At 49.8% G+C, this 16232-nt stretch overlaps 1 long non-coding RNA gene across 1 annotated transcript in view; it reads right to left on the reverse strand.

The window, feature by feature from the left end:
• Positions 1–636: 636 nt before the first annotated feature.
• The window catches only part of LOC140260190 (uncharacterized), a 90463-nt gene continuing 74867 nt past the window's right edge, over positions 637–16232 (reverse strand). The window contains exons 4-6 of the long non-coding RNA XR_011905509.1: positions 5539–5585; positions 1361–1470; positions 637–772 (exon numbers count right to left, since the gene is read on the reverse strand). This is a non-coding gene — a long non-coding RNA (uncharacterized lncRNA). The remainder of the gene's footprint in view (positions 773–1360; positions 1471–5538; positions 5586–16232) is intronic.

The following is a 16232-nucleotide window of genomic DNA, read 5'->3' on the forward strand; positions in this document are numbered from 1 at the left end:
TGATCCCCCATAAAATTTCAAAGCCCAAACTCAAGGCCAAATCTGTTCTCACTGAGATCTGGGGAAATCAGGAGGGAAAAAGGCTACAAACCCTGAGCTGAAGCCAGACACTTGGCTGAATTCTTCAGGCAAATGTGACAGCAACCCTTCCCAAGACAAGGAAATGGGCAGAGCCCATGGATGAAGAATCTGCCCCAGCAGAGAGGTGATGAGGAAGGAGAGGAGGAAGAAGGAAAATGAAGGTGAAGAAGAGAGCAAACATCCATCCCAGCCAGGGACATGCCAGCAGTCAGGAGGAGATGGCTACCTGCTGCCTCCTCCAGCCTTGTGCTGCTTGCAGTGCCCAAGGTCTGCATCAGGGCTGGGACCAACCTATCTCCGAGCCCCACAGGCCATGAAAACACACATGCTAAACAAACAAGATCCCAAGTCTGGTCCTAAATTTCAGTCCAACATGCAGTATGAACAAAAACAGTGAATTCTGTACAGTACTGGGTTCCATCAGCTATCTTGAAGTTTGCAGGTATAAGTGCTAGGCACGACCTAGCCCAGCTGCCTGCCCAAGAGGGTCCATCACGGCTGCAGACAACAAGAGCATCTGAAGTAACCAGGATTCCTCCTACCTGACAAGTTGGATGTGTTTCCAATCAACAGGAGAACATCCCAGGAGGAGTACTATGCACTTTGCTCACCGGCACCCAATTTTCTCCATCCTTGCATCGTCCTTATTATTAGCAGAACCATCTAGAGCAGGACTCTGGGTTTTGGAGGCCTAATTGATGAGAAAAAGGGGGAGAAAAAATGAACGTAATTACCTTGTCACAATGTTCAGAACTTGCTTTACGTGGAATAATTCTCTTCATCCTACAGTTGTTTATGGGGTCTTTAACTCTTCCCTTTCTACAGGGGGGTTTCTGAAATCTATTTTATTAGGGGAAAAAGATTTGAGTGTATTAGGCAAAGTGCCAGTAGTCATGGCAACCTCGGATTTTTCCATCTTCATTACAAGTTCAAGTAAAACCTTCATATAAAATCTAAATGAAAGGGTACATTATAAGTCCATTTTGAAATGTTTGCCTGGAAGTAAAACTTTGGACTGCATCCTTTTTTCTCCGCTGAACATTCTGGTTCTATGCGGAACACATTTTTCAAGTCAGATTTTTGTTTTCTTTCAAATTTTATTCCGTTTGCTCATACAGGGTGGGTCGTCTAGTGGTTAGAGCAAGGCATCAAGGCAACTGGTTTCCAGTCTCAGTCTGTTCCTGATCGGTCAGGGAGTGTTCCCAGTTTTATCCAGGTGATTTGGGCAAATCCCATCAGCTCTAAAAGTCCTCTTTTTTATAATTATTTTCTTACTTACCATTATATCAATGATGGTGATGACTACTGTCCTGTGTCGCAACCAATGTTGGCCAAGGATTCTGTCCTCAGAAGAGTGGATCTTCTCTTCCACTGCATTTTCTCCTGGGCCTGGAAGACAGACTGAATGGTTAAGGAGAGGTAGAGGTTAGAGGATGGCATGAATTGTCTGTTTTCTTGGCAAATATTTGATTGGGAAATACGCAATTTGACTGCTTGGTGCAGATATGAACACATTGTTGTTCCAGGAGATTCTTGTCATACTTAGACAATACCTCGGAGCCACCTGAGTGGATTAATTCTTGCACTGTGTCATCTTAGAGGGCTCTGGTTTCATCCAGTCATGGGAGGAGGCAAATTCTGCAGCTGCCTTTCATTTCTGGGCACTGCCTCACCTGGGGCCAGAAAGCCACAACCATTTTGAGGGCTTCCTTCCCAAACAGTCCCCACGATGCATGCAGCCAGCAGAGCCTCTGGGACTGAATTAGGAGTCTGTCCTATCTCCTCCCCAGCCTTTGCCTGGTCTATGCAATGCAGCCCATGCTTGAGGGACTTGAGACACTGGTACTTCAGTTCCACAAATAGCTGCAAACTCAATCAGTGCTGCACTGCTCGTGCAGAGCAGCCCAAAGTCCATGCACTGCTCACAGTGGGGCAGCTGCAGCCCCAGAAGAACCACATGCATGGTTTGGAGCACATTTCCAGGCAGCTGCCATGGATGTTGGTGGCCAAGGGGAATAGGGAGCATGCCAAGATGTGCACCAAGAGCTGCCCACAGCACATGGAGCAACACCAAGCAGGAACAGCCATTCCCTGCACCCCTCACCAGGCAGGGATGGGGTGCAACCCAGACCTTCACGCTTTTCATCCTCTCTTAATGATGCTAGAAAACATTTTCCAGATCCTCCATTAGGCTGAAAGGAGACCCTTCTCCTGTTGGATCTCATTTCCCGCTGCACTGTTACAGCCCCAGCTCCAACCTGCTGCCTCCTCACAGAACTCAGGGCAGGAGGAGGGGGTTACACATGGCGCAGGGCTTTTGCTTTTTTTGATACATCCTTCCTTCCGCTCTTCACAATCAATTAGTGGGCAAAGACTTCCGAAAAGCTCCTTCCTCCCTAACCTTTCGCAGCCTGTTGCGATAATGACTCTGGAGAGCTCGACCCGGGCCTTTGCGTGGGGTTCGTTACCATCCTGGGGCAGCGGAAGGTGACCTTCATTGCTCCCTCCTCTTCCTTTCCTACCCCCGTAGCTCAGGCAGGGACTCACTCCCCCCCTCGCCCCCACTACCCCCCAGTAGATGAGGGCTCTGGTGTCGTTCCTGCAGTGAGGAGCCAGGGGGTGGTTGCAGGGATGTCACAGAGCCCAGGGGGTGGAGGGGCTGCCCTGAAAAATAATGATTGTAATTATGCATACCTGAATCAAGACATCAGGAGATGGAGGGAAAAGGTCTTTCTGGTTTTAATTTGTCATTTCTTTCCCCATCTCTTGCAAGACAAGCTGCCTTCCAGAAACCAGGCTGCTGCAGCCTCCCCCTCCCAGAACAGCCTGTAACTGCAGTGATGTGTTTGCCAGCAGCACCAGGGTTATTTGGTCCCTCCGTGACACAGACACGCAGGTAGGACGTACCCGCAGAAGTTTTCCCTGGCACCTGCAGCTGCTTTCACAGCTCATCTGCCCAGGGACAGTGCTGCAGGCTTTCCAGGCATACCCTGTACCAAAGCATCCCTGTGCTGTGGGGGCTCTGTGGATGTGCATGAGGTCAGTGCTATCCCACTTGGCACTTATCCTGGGGATGTGCCCTCCAGCATTTGTACAAAACCTTCCTGCAGCCCTGACAGCTGTCCCCACATCTGGTAAAACCCTTTCCCAAATCACTGCCATCACCACCCACCTCATCTGATGGAAAAGCTATGGCAGGCAGCATCCCGCTCCCCAGAGCCACACACCCTTTGTGCCTCTAAATAACAATCCCAACTCATGCCACTGTCCCCACAGAGGAACTTTCCTTTACTGTTTTCCTCCCACCAGCAGCAGGACAGGTGAGCAAGGCACTGCTGCACAGCAGAGCCACAGACCTGGAAGTGAGAAGATGCAGCAAAAGCAGAAAAACAGCTGCTAAACCCCATGGGCTGGCAGTGCTTCAGTCCTCAAGCAAACCATTAAATGCAACTCTTTAAGCCTCTCAACACAATATAGTCACAGCTGCAGCCATGCAGTTTACTTCTGCAAAAGCAAAGTGATCTCAGGGAAAAAAAAGAGCATTTCTTCATTGCAATGGCTAGACTCGGGTGAGGACCATCACCATCACCTGCACCTGGAGAGTGTGAGCAGTACCTGTGCAACCCCTCTGTGGCTCAGCATCACCCCATTTGCACCCACATTCTACTTGCTGCAAGAGCTGCATGCAACCCAAGCAGGGTTTTACATAATCAGAAACATCCCAGCCAAATGCAGCAGAAAGCAACTGGAACCACTTTGAGGTGAGAAGCCTATTACTTGAGTTATAAACCTCTCCCATCCTCCGCCTTTCATAGGGCCAGATAGGAAAATAACTCAAGCCCATGTGGTAAGAGGGAGAGAATACAGTGTCTCCACGTAACAAGTATTTGCTTCTCTCTCTATTGTTCTAGCTGTAAAATGCATTTATTAAAAAAAGAAAGTCTGATTTAATTTGAATTAAATGTAAGTGTGCCCTGCTGGGTGTTGCTTAATGCCTTGTGAGCTACAAAGTCACAGCTGACTGAATGCAACACAGAAGGCTCAAAGCTCAAAGGAGCATCCCAGAGTCACTGGCATGAACAGCTCAGCACTGATTTACTCGGGGCCCCCAAATTCCATCAGGAAACCCCAGATTCCAGCACTTCTGGGAATTACACCCCAAACTGAGCACCTAAGGGAGTGACACCTCAAATCCATCACCCATGGGGGGACCCCAAGCCCAACATCCTTTTTGGAGAACGAGTCCCAAATTTCATCACTTTTGGAGATTCCCTCCCCAAACCAACACCTATGTGGGTGACACTCCAAATCCTGTAGCTGTAGCTGAGCAGTGCCTGGGAAGCAGACCCGGGAGCACATTGACTTCCTTCAGCAGATTCCCGAAACCCAAGTGAGAGCTGCAGATTCCTGCAGTCTGCACACTGTTAGCACAGCCAGGATGGCTCCATCAGCCTTTAACTCTGCTCTGGCAAAACGTGTTAGATGCACAGAGCTCCCCTTCCTATCACCATGGGGATGAAACACCCAAATTTTAATCACTGCTGGTCCCTAATAAACCCCTGATGAAGAGGCATGGCTGTGCCTGAGAGGAGCTGCCCAACCGAGGACAAAAAGCCCTTCACTACGTGGACCACAGCACTCAGGATCTGTGCTTTCCTGCTTCCCCATCCTTGAAATCTCAGCTCTGACCACTGGCAGCAGAGGGGAGAGTCAAGAGACAAGCAGAGGACACGCTTCCCACTGCTCTGCCCCCTCCCTCACCCAGCATCCAATAAAGATGATTGAATTACATGTCCTTTCCTCCCATTGAAATCACCGCGCACCGCTCGAATATTAGAGCTCAGGAAATCAGGCACGACAACTTCCCTCGTGAAACCTAAGAAGGCAGAGCAGGGGTCTGGAGCAGCCGGCCTGCGAGCGCGGGCTGCTCTAATTAAGAAATCACCCCGCTGAGCAGGACCTAATCTAAATAAAATAGAAAAAGGAACTCGGCTCCAAGTGACGCCTCGCGCTCCCCTGCCTGGCTCCCCAAAGCACAGCCAGCTTTTCCCTCCCAATCCTCCTCGGAGGGTGAGGTAGATGCACACAGAGCCCTGTGTGTGTGCTTGGGGTGGCCAAGGTCCAAAGGAAAAACACCCCGACCAACCAACCAACCAACCGGCCATCCACAGCAAAAGGCTGCCACGGGTTTGTTTTTTTGGTGATGGTGATTTGTTATGCTAACAGTCCCACTCACCCCAACAGACCACGTGACCCAGATGCAACGCATCTCCCCCACATCCCTCACCTCCTGCAGCCCCACGGTTCCTCTCCTCACTCCCTCCCAGCCCATCAGTACTCCCCAGTGCTGTGAATTTAGCACGGGAATCGTTGCTCAGACACTCAGGCACAGAAAGATTTATAGTGATAAACAGAGCAGCACAGACGGTCCCGTGTATGTTTTAAAAAAGCACTTACCTGCTTAGAAGGGAAAGTGCTCCTACTTGAAGGTTTCCTGGCCAGACCTGAGAAGTAAATCAAACAAACACTATTTGAATGTATCCATAACTCCCAGCAGATTGTTGTTCTAGGGGCTTTTGGTGGAGTTCATCTGCCTTGTGCCATTGTGAATGGGCACCTACAGCTCTGCCAGCACCTCCCCAACCTCTGAGCAAAAGATGTCCATCTAACATCCAATTTACAGATGAGAGTGCAGGGAAAGGTTGCCATCCCCATCACACCATTTAACCACTGACAGCACCACGGGGCCAGGAGGAGCCCTCCCAGCTTATTGCTTGTCCCCAGGCTTCCGAAGTGCTGCAGCGTGCTCCCAGACGTCTCACTTTCACACTGTTTCAAACAATAAACCCATTTCTCCATAACTTGGCTCAAGCATTAACACTCCTGGTGCAGTTTCCTTTATGACAGCCCCACGCTGCCCAACATCCCACTCCCCCACACTGCCCACCCCACAGCACCCCCAGCCCTCTCAGACATGTCATTTCCCTGTTCTCCAATGGAAAATAAAACAAATCCACTGGGGCTGCAAGTTATCAGGTAGGGCAAGGCAAAGTGCCAGCAGCTGTCCCAGAGCTGCCCCAACATAAGAGAAGGTGCTCAGAATCAGCGCTGCAATTTCTGTTCTCCTGCATGTGATCCCCAAAACAATCGTGATGTGCTGCACTCAGGAAGCAGCACCAAGCAGATAACAGATTCCTGCCTGCCCTGAAGAGCTCATGGCCTGAGTAGATTCTATGCACGGCAGTGTGATGACAGCCTAATTCTCAGCTTAGTGCTGCATGTGAGATTTTATCAGATATGGTGTTAGAGCTGCCCTTTACATCTGCTTCTCTCTCTCTTCTTTTTTCTTTAACTTTCAATAAAGCCAAAAGGAATCTTTTCCTTAACGGCTTCCAATGACAGCCCCACACTGCCCCTCACCACTACTGAGAGCATCCACAACCAGCGTCATTCTTGCCACAGAGATGGGAAACTGAGGCACAGAGACATGCTTCATGGCTTGCCAAAGGCAAAAATAACCACGTTGCAGAAACAGATATCCCAGCGAAACACAGCACTGAGAGGCATTATCACAGGCTAGATGCCAAGATGTGTCAGAAGAGAAGAGAAAAGGCATTCCAAATCTAGCAGGAAATATTTAACAATTCCTGACTTCCCTGATGCTCACGTCACCTTAAAATCTTAGCTAAACACGGGGCAGTGCCAGGAGGTGCTCAGGCAGCACTGTGTCCCGTCCCCCCCCCCCCCCCCCCCAATGCCTCCTGCACCAGGAGAGGGCACCTGCAGGGAGCAGTTCTGCTGCTGAGACCCCACGCAGCCACCCAACAAGTCCAGCTCTCAGCAGCAAAAGTCTTCATTTGTTTTCCATTTCAGACTGGGGAAAGAAGGTGCTAAAAGTCTTTGCATGGGCTGAGCAAAGCACAGCCAGGCCAGGAAGAGAGAAAGCACAAATGCTGTATGTGTAAACATAAACAGGCATATACATACCTACACGTCCAGGTGTTTGTGCAAAGAAAGCCATTCCGATAACTGCAGCAGGTGCATGGTCAAAACACAGCTCACACCTGACTCAGCCCAAAGGACAAAGCTGCAAAAAGCCCCCAAACTGCCCCCTCCCCACTGTCCTTCCTTGCCTGTGTGTTCTTCAGCAGCATCCTTAGCATCCCCATGCAGCAGTGGGTCGAGCTGGCTGCACAGAAAGGCAAGGAGCTTGGAGTGTGCTCCCCTCTCATCTCCCACACTGCTCTGTTTGCACGCTGCTGGCCTGGGTCAGGAGGAAGGGGATGGAGGAGATGAAGGGAGTCCAAGGACACCTTTTCTTTAGCCCCATTCATAGTGCAGGCATGGCATAACAGCCTGCCAATTGTTCTCTCAAATGTCACCATCCCATGTAGGACATTGCGCTGACAAAAACCTCTTATGGGCATGTCTGGGGAGAGGATTCTTTGTTATTTTTCTAAGCATTACATCCTTTTAACAAACACCTCCAGATAAATCCCTTAGTGCACAGATGGATTCTTCCCTCTTTCACCCAGCTCTTCCTCCTCTCCCCCCTCTGCTTTCCCTTTCTCTCCTTCTCCCTTCCCTGCAGGAACAAGCTACCTCTCTGTGCATTCCTGCTGGCCCCACTTGCTGCCTGTGCCCAAAGTCTGCTTTGGGGAGTGTGGGCAGGCAAGAAAAAGCAGTGCCCAGTGACTGTTGTGCCATCAGCTTAATACCTGAGCAGGGAAAACAAAGGTGCTTCAGAGAAGCAACATTGGTGCTGTGCCTCTGCCCCCAGCTTGGAGGAACTCAGAGATAACGAGGGCTGAAAGAAAGGCACCAGCATAATTAAAGCTACCTGAGCGATTCCTGGAGGTATTACAGCTGCTGATAGCCCAGAGGATAATGTACTCCTGGTATTATCCCATCCACTGGCATAAAGGGACGGGTGCTGGGTTTGGGGTTTAAAGCTCTTTGGTGCAATAATTTTGGAGGGGGTGGAAAAAGTTCTTGGGAAGGGTGTAGATGGGGCCAGGATGGGCCCCCCCCCATGCTGGGATGAGGTTCCCTGCTGACACAGCCACCCCAAGCCCTGCTCTGCACCACCTGGCACCATGGGCTGCCCCATGCCAGCTCTGAGCTGAACCCACCCGATGCGGTGCCCCACTGGGTGAGGACACTGATAACACCACTGCAACTGCCAACCCTGCTTGCCCACTGCTGACGCAACAAGGCAGAGCAAGCTGGGAACAAAGCACAACAGGTGCGAGAGATTAATGACCCGGATGATCACTTTGTTCACATGAAACAACTTCAGGCTCCTGGCTGTTGAAGTCCAGGGTTAGGCTCTGCATCTCCATGCACTGCCAAATCAAAATCCCAGCAACTCATCAATTCCCAAAGCCATCCCTGCCTGCAGCAGCACCACAGGTTGCAGTGTCTGCACCAGAGCCAAAACCACAAGCATCTTCTGTAGGGTTTGACTGCTCTCCTGCAGAACTGCTGTCAGCCCCATGGAGAGAGAACCCATCCAGGTTCCAGCACTCATTGTGTGTGCTCAGGTGAGATGAATCACACGCTGTAACACAGCTGACCTCAGATGCCAGTTTGGGGGCTTTTCCCCATCATTGCTCCCAATGCTCCACATCACTTCGACAGCCTGAATTTTGCCAAATTTGCAGGATTTTGTAGAGCACCCAGCTGGGGAATGAGGAGGGAAAGGCACCAAAGGGAACAAATGGCAAAGGCTGAACCAAGCGTGCTGCTCGGGCTGGGGGGGCATGAAGCTGGAGAATTACCAACTCCCCATAGGGCAAAAAAGGCAAGAAAGCAGAACTGAGACAGCACAGATGTGGAATTTTCCTGGGAAATAACAGAGATGAGTGCAAAGCGTTTTGCACCCTGGTCTGTCGTTAGATAGAGCCAACTTCCATCCTATCTAGGTTGCATAATGTAATTAATAGTAATACAAGCTCTGCTGTTATGCAAGAAATCTGGGGGTACTTTCTGTTCCAGTTTCATCTCACCACAATCACTGTGGCTGCACACTGGAGCTAACATCGCTTCCCCGCTCTGCACTCAGTGTTAACCTCATTAAGCAAAAGCAGAAAGTCTGCCCTGTTTGTTTATTCCACATGATAAAACCAGGATATTACTCACTGTGATAACGCGGGTTAATTTTCAGTGAAGCCTCTCTTGGCAAACTTTTAATACAATGAATAACACACCTATCAGATCAGAGATAAGGGGCTGTCACGTCGTAACCTCATTTCAGCCTTTGGCCCAGTAACGCTACACTTCAAGGTGCTGTAATTATGTTCCGCTGCTTTTGTTCTTAATTGTTACCCACAAGAAAACAAAGCATAAAACTGAATGAGTTCAGCGTTGTTTAGAGCGAGCTGGGAGTGAGTGTGCGATGCTGAGTGCCATCCAAGGACACCCAACTGATTGACAAACACTGTACAGTTATTTTTGCTGGGAAGAAGGGTCAAAAGAGAGAGGAGCTCTGCCCAGAGCTGGTGTAGGGCCAGCAGGACAGACAGACAGTCAGGGACCTGCAGGGAACTTGGGGTCAAACCACGCTCACAGCTCTCCCTGTATTGAGCCCGGATTGGGAGCATTGGGTGAAGCACAGACTGTATGCAGCCTAACGAGCAAAGAAACAGCCACAGGACCCACTGGCAATGGGTTGTTTTAAAATTAGAAGAGTGTTTGGGAAAGCTGTTTCAGGAATGTATTCTGCAAGCCAACCTTTCTTCTCTTTTAATATCAAGGATAGCAGCAGCACAAACCCACGCAAGAGATGGCACGAGGCACACTGTTAGGGCAGGGAAACCTTCCCGAGGTGTCAGAGCCACGATAAGTCCTGTTTAAACTTTACCTGGAGCTGAGCGCTGAGTGTCAACACACACTGCCCAGGCACGCATCCAATCGGGGGCATAAATCACAACCCAGACACATCCAGGCGCTGCGTAACGCCGCGATTCCCACCGGAGCAGGACTTTCCCAGCAGGTTGCCCGCAGCCAGGTCGCTCCCCTCAGACATTTATTTGTATAAGGAACCCGTCTGTGTGCATTATTTTTGTGTTTGTTTTCCCTGGTAGGCACAACGGCAGCGCTGGGCAAGGTACAGGCTGTCCCCGCAGCATCCGCGGTCGCTGCCGAGATTGGGGCTGCTGTTTGCTGTTCCTCCCGCCCCTCTCCCTACCAGCAGCCCGGGAAGAGGCAGCAAAATGCAAACAGGAGGAGGACAGGAGCAGCTCTTACTGCCCCAAGTGGGAATGGAGCTATAAGGGCTGGCAGGGGCTCATTTGGGGATTCCATTCTCCACGTGAAGGGGCACAGCACGGAGGTGCTCCTCTTTTTGGAACGCGTTAAAATAACCCTAAATACCACCACTTTCAGAAGCCACCATCACAGCATACCATCACCTGCATGAGCACCACCCAGCACAATGCAACGCGATGACAAACGCGTTTGGGGGCCATTCCCTGCAGCAGTGACACCCTTTGCTTTCTCAAATGGGTTTTGCAATGGTTGTGCCAACACCATCACCCTGCAGCCCTTCAGTCCCCCATGTCAGCATCCAGATACGTTATAACATGAACAGCATCCAGGCTGTGAGCTCAGTAAGCTCCGGATCAGCTCTTTGAGTGATGTAACTCATAATTAAAAAGCCATGTCAATATCCCAAGAATTTCTTTTTCCCCAGATTGGGCAAAAGGAAGGTTAAAAAACACCATCTGTCATGGTGATTTATTTTCATATTTCTCCTTCCCTCGTTAAAGGGAAGCGGGCAGGGGAGAATGTTCATTTGAAGCTTGCAACATGTTTTATTAATTGATGGCAAATAATCCAAAGATAAAGTGCACAATAAATTCCTTAATGAGAACATATGGTGGGGAAAATGGATAGGAGGGAGCCTTTGAAGGTTTCCTCGTGAGCACAGTTACAACAAAAGGAGAAGGCAAAGTCTGGCAAGGAGGAGCTAACGTGCTAAAATCAGAGACAGTGAGGACATGGAGCAGCCAAGCTGAGTCCACAGCATCCTTGTCCCTCCCCAGACATTGCCACTGCCCATCAGCTGCTTCAGGCTCCATCCTGCCAGGGGCTGCCAAGCCTGAGCCAGAGGGCAGAGCCCAAAAGCACATCAGCAGCTGTCTGCTGTAAAGTACCACATTTCAAATACAAATCAGTAAATAGGATCCAGTTCCCAGGAGCAGGCTGATACCAAAGCATCCACACCAACACCAAACGGGGTTTTTCCAGGACTAAAGTACCTTTAAAAGCACAGCCCCCGGACTACCTTCAGCATCTCCATTCTAACACCCTTGGCCCTCACTTTGTGGGAAAGGGCCCTCACTTTTTTTGGGAAAGGGCTGCTCAGAATATTCCTTGTTCCTATTTGTTCAACAGTGAGAAATCCGCCTTTGAAATATAAGTATTGAATGCAGAGAGAGCAGGTCAGCTCCCTTCCTTGCTTGACCCTCCCCAGGCTCCACCCCTCCCTCGGTGCACACTTAGGACAGAAACACCATAAAAAGTGGAACTTCTCACTAAAAAAATAACAGTATATTTTCATTGTTTGTTAAGCCGGGCTAAAGGTACTTTCCCTTATTGGCAGGCACGTCAAAGAAGAAACCATAAATCCTACCTAATTTTAAGGAAGCGGAGCTCTGTATAGTAAATGGCAATGCAGCATGCAGCCCTGTCATCTTTGGTTACTGTCCCCATCAGTAGCCTGGCCAAAGGGAGCCCCAGGGGGCCGACAACTCGACCCACGCCAAACTGAAATTAATTTGTGACTTTAGAGCTTCAGGCAGACTAGGAAATATGACAGATGTAATTTTTTGCAGGCCTGCACCGACCAACCACTTTCCCTTTACAGTCACAGGCAGAAACCTGCAGAAAATGCTTTGCCCATCTGCTCTTTCCCCACAGAGCAATGCAATAGATGGAACTCCTCCGGTCTGTCTCGAAGCTGCTGGCAGGTCTTTCCAATTTGCATCACGTGGAGCCAAGGCAATACAACCAGTTCCATTTTCTCAAGGGATAAGGATCCCTGGGATTTCTGAGCACCCTTCATCCAAGTGGTTTCAAGCCCCTCAGAGAGTTGCTTTTCTCACATGATTTCATAGAATAACAGAATGGTTTAGGTTAGAAATGACTGTAAAGGTCATCCTGTTTCAACCCCTGCCATGAGTTGGGTGTCCCCCACCAGCTCAGGCTGCCTGGGGTCCCATCCATGGCTGTGGGCACCTCCAAGGATGGGACACCCACAGCTCTGGGCAGTCTCTGAGAGGTGCTTCTCACCTGACAGGGTATGGTGTGCAGCAGAGGGTACAGGTTGACCCTATTCCATCTGGCCTTGGGTTTGGATACCAGCCTACATGAAGATGACCCCAAGGCACTTAAGCATCCCAGAGCCCAGCACTGCTACACAAACACAACCATCAAAACCAGCTTACACCACAGAGAAGGTTTCCCCACCATAAGCAGTGTCTCTACCCTTGTTTTTGTCCCAGATATCACCAAATGCCAAGCTGGTTTCCTTATGGCAGATTTTTGGACCACATTTCTCCCAAGCAGGCACCAAACCCACCCCACGTGCTCAGCATCCTGCTGCGTATCAGTGCCACATCCCCCCCCCAGCCCTCAGTGATCCCCCTCCAGATGTTCCGGGTACACAACTGGGAGTGGAATCTGACTCTGGAGGAAAGGATTTCAGACCTGATTTAGCAGTTTACCTCCAACGTTTGTCCTGAATTTTTACGGAGTGGTTCGAAGTCAAGCTGAGAAGTTTCTCAAGGCTTTGGCCAAGGCAGGGGCTGCGCAGTGCCAGCGCTCACCCTGTACCTCCCCACAGATTCTAGGAACTTCACCCGAGCAAAGCAGGAATTTTTCAGCATCCTCCCTACCTCGCCCTGTGCTTTTTGGCTGGGGTCGCACAGAGCCGTTTGGCCTGTGCCGGCAGCCAGGTGCCAAGGTATATATGTACGTACCCATCAAAATGAGTGGAGCTGCTGAATTAAGTGCTGGAGCAAAACCTGGTAGGACAATAAAACCCATTGATGGTGGAGAGGAGGCTGGGTCTCCATCGCTCTGCACTGCAGCCCCCACAGCAGAGCCCTCTTGGGCTGCGCTATCCCGGCTGTGGGATGGTCACCAGCCTGGGGAAAAGCCACTTCTCACTGCAAACTCAATGGACAAGGCTTGGCTGCCATCTCTCCATGGCTTGAAGTCTTCCTTTGGGGCCCTACCCTCTAGCTCACAGCCCAAACCCATGTTGGATGGAAGAGGGAGCCCGCATGCAGACAACATCCTCCCAGTGGCTCAGCCCTTGTAAATGGAGACTGGGTATGGGAGGAAAATCCAACATGGCTACTGGCATACCAAATGGCTATACGACAAGCAATAAACATGAAAAAAATTAATAATGACCAACAAGATAAAACAAACCCTAGGATGTCCTTTTGCAGTTGCTCTCCGACCATGACAACACCTTAAACACTAGTTTACGATGCAAACAGCCAGTAACCTACTGCTGGAAGCTTCTGGAATAAGCTGCCCACTTTGCAGTAGTAGCAGCAGCCCAGGTAGATGTGGGCAAGGCAGCACAAGGACCTGATTGGTTGCGGGTTGCAAACCGCAGGCTGAGCCATTGATGCTGGCCATCTGCATGTGAAAAAGCAAACATATAAATAAAAATTGCTGTGAATGGCAGAAAACGATGCTGGAGAATGCACCCACTGGCTTGGCTCCTCCTTAGCCCTGGAAGCTGAGCTGTGCTGCAGCCAAGCACAGCCTGAGCCAGCCTGAATCCCACCTCTGCACCCGGTGTGCAGGCTGGGCTGCAAACCCTTTCCCACCCACACTTGTGGGAACAAGAGAGAGGTTGTATGCTTGCAGTCTTGAAAAATTATTAATAAAAACGTCAATCAGTTGGTCTGAGGGTGTTTTTTAAATTATTATTCTTATTAGATGGTTTTGAATGGCACAAACCCTCCAGTATAGCAAAAACCTGTTGAATGCAGATTTGCAAATGGTGGAGTTTGCTTCCTGCAGAAAGACTCACACTCAGTGGGTACCAAAGAGGCTGCTGGCAGCCTGCACCAGGGCAGACCCAATCTGACATCTCCCATACACATGCAGTGACTCTCACTCACCCCCACACCATTTGCTGGATCTTAACAAGTTCAGATGAGCCAAGGGGTGCGCTGGGTGCCCAAGCTGAAAGCTGCCACATGGAAAAATGCAACCTAAGCTTCTCATACTCTTGCTTCTCTTTCCAAAGGATGGTTGTGCAGTTTCACTTTGTGTCACAGAATCATAGAATCAGAACAATCAAGACTGGAAAAGACCTCTAAGATCACTGAGTCCAACCCCAACCCACCCCCATCATGCCCACTGACCATGTCACCATGTGCCACAACTCCACAGGTCTGGAACAGCTCCAGGGACAGTGACATGGATCGGCCTAAGAACTTCATTACAAACAGACACTTGGTGGTTTTGTGCCTGTATGGGAAAGGACAGAGCTCCTAAAGAATGGAGCTCTGTGACAGAAAGTGGTCAGGGAGAAGAAGGGATCCAATGGAGGTGGGGGATGTAAAAGGGACATGGACAGGGATGAGGTTAGTGGGCACAATGGGGATGGATCGGGGTCAGACTTGATGATCTTAGAGGTCTTTTCCAACCTTAATGATTCTATGTTCATACCAAACCCCACTACTGCAAGCAAACCCTACTGACCACCTGCAGATCTCAGTCATGCAGTTCACCCTCTTGAACATCATCATAATTAATAAGAAAAAAGACAGGTGGCACACCCTTAACTAGGGATGCTTTCATAATGCTTAAATGCTGGCCTGGAGCCAACCTGAAAGTTCAGGAGGAAGGGATTTAGGAGCTGATCTCCAAATTTCACAACTGGTCCCATGTATAAATAGGGACTTGCCCAAAGTCCTACATTCAAGAGTTTGAAGTCAGATCTTGATCTGAATTTGGTGGCTTGGGCCAGTTTCAAGAATCACAAATTACCTCCACTTATTATTATTAATAATAATAAAGCGTTACTTTATGCAGAAGCCTTGAGGTTCATTGTGATATGCAGACAAGCAGTTAGAGCAGGAGCAAGGCATGCAGCTGGTGTGAGCAGGTGGGATTTGCATTGTCTGCAGCACTGGGGCCAAGCCTTGCCTGCACAGAGGTGAGAAGAGCCCTGCACTGCGGGTCCACCACAAGCATCATGGCCAGAGTTAGGGTTAGAGCTGCCCCCAGCCCAGCACTGGCCACCAGCCTCCATGGAAGGCATTTCAGCAGCCAGGAGCTGGGAATGTCAGGCACCACACCAGTTCCATGTAAGCCATGCTAACTCAAGACTGCACACAGCAAGTTTGTTGGACTCGAGGGAAAGGTTTTGTGAATAGGGATTTCTAGTTCTTCTTGCACCATGCTGGTTTTGGAATGTGTTTAGTGGAAGAACCAAAATTACAAAAGAAAATGTTGCTTCCACCTGCAAAAGAACTGATGAGGACTAGAGCCTGGAGAGGATGCCTTGGAGCATCTCTTCCCAGCTGACTCCCAGCAGGTTCCCAAGAGCTGCACATCTTCACACCCACAAACACCTCTGTGCTCACCAGGAGCATACGCAGAAAAGCAAGCTGCAGGGTAGGCACAGAGCTCTGGGCTTTGCTGCTTTCCATGCAATGCAAATCCTCCCCCATGATCTTTGATGTGCACAGATGAGTCGGTTCTAGCAGACCAGTGGTCCACAGGCTGAGACCACTGCACCAACCGACCCTGTTCCTCAATTGTATTTGCAAGTAGGTGCTCATTTCCTGCTTGCTGGCCGTGCTCATGGGCACTTTGTCCCTTTAAATCATTGCCCTCAGCCACCAGTGCAAAACACTGAGCAGCACTTGCTGCAGGTGCTCAATACCATCAGACTCAAGGAGTGGATAATTACTATTGAAAGGTGCAATTGCAGCCAAGCAGGCTGGCTAATCAGCTACTGATTTCACCCAAATGTCCCAGATCACTTAGAAATTTAATCTGGAGGTGGTGGGAGGGACAGAGGAGCAGTAACTGGAATCACTGTGGAAATGCAGAATCCCTTTCTAAACACTGCACAATTACAGCAGTGACTTGGCTACCTCCAATTCATCCAG

Source organism: Excalfactoria chinensis, chromosome 17, assembly GCF_039878825.1.
Source record: "Excalfactoria chinensis isolate bCotChi1 chromosome 17, bCotChi1.hap2, whole genome shotgun sequence".
Lineage (NCBI taxonomy): Eukaryota > Metazoa > Chordata > Aves > Galliformes > Phasianidae > Excalfactoria > Excalfactoria chinensis.